Source organism: Sinocyclocheilus grahami, unplaced genomic scaffold, assembly GCF_001515645.1.
Source record: "Sinocyclocheilus grahami isolate Dianchi unplaced genomic scaffold, SAMN03320097.WGS_v1.1 scaffold759.1, whole genome shotgun sequence".
In the NCBI taxonomy this organism is placed as follows: domain Eukaryota; kingdom Metazoa; phylum Chordata; class Actinopteri; order Cypriniformes; family Cyprinidae; genus Sinocyclocheilus; species Sinocyclocheilus grahami.
The window spans coordinates 106522-107382 of record NW_015505938.1 but is presented as its reverse complement, the minus strand read 5'-3'; the positions used below and the strand labels follow the sequence as shown (position 1 = coordinate 107382).

Here is an 861-nt window from a genome sequence, read left to right as displayed (position 1 = left end):
GGCTGCCTCTTCCTTTTAAAGAAATAATTCAGCCAAAATGGTCAATTCTGTGATCATTTCCACACCATCATAATGTTTTAAAAAATTCCCCACGCTGCTCTTTTCTATATGTTTTCTCATCAGACAGACAGATTGCAGGACACCTTCTCTTTTAGCTTTCTCTCCATTTCTTCTTGCTTCTTCTTTCGCAGCCGCTCCTTATATTTCTCCTGAGCGTTCTTTTCAATCTCAGCACGTCTTTTCTCCTCTTGAAGCTGTTCTTTGCTTTTCTGAAACCCTTTGGACATTCTCTCTTTTTTTTCCTAAGCACAAAAACACAGTAAAATCACGAGAAGGGCCTTCAGGTGATCAGACCCCATTCTCAATATAGCCAGAAAATCTCTATTTTAATTTGACAATTAGAGTTCGCTCTGGGAGTTTCACGGAGGTCATCACCTGTTCTCGTTTCATTTGCAGCCACTCTTCAATTTTGCAATCACTGACAACTGTCTTCTTCTGCTGTTCTTGTTCCTTCTCGTTCTGTTTTTCCTTCAGTGTGAGCTCCTGAAATACAGACCTTAATTAATGCATGACGGGAGGGTGAGTAATTAATGACCGACTTTTCATTTTTGGGTGAACTATCCCTTTTAATATTTATTTATTTATATAAATATTTAAAGACACTGCAGTTCAAAATAATTTTTCTATGTTTTTGAAAAAAAAAGTACGTTATGCTGACATTTATTTGATCAACAAATACACTGAAAAAACAGTAATATTGTAAAATATTACTACAATTTGAAATAACTGTTTTTATTTTAATATTATTTTAAAATGTAATTTATTCTTGTGATGCAAAGCTGTATTTTCAGCATCATTACT

At 34.4% G+C, this 861-nt stretch overlaps 1 long non-coding RNA gene across 1 annotated transcript; it reads right to left on the bottom strand.

Annotated features, from left to right (window-relative positions):
* Positions 1-219: 219 nt before the first annotated feature.
* On the bottom strand, positions 220-538 carry LOC107561155 (uncharacterized). Its single transcript, XR_001605809.1, has 2 exons — positions 436-538; positions 220-302 (listed from the first exon to the last, which is right to left on the bottom strand). It is a non-coding gene; the product is annotated as an uncharacterized lncRNA (long non-coding RNA).
* Positions 539-861: the final 323 nt, after the last annotated feature.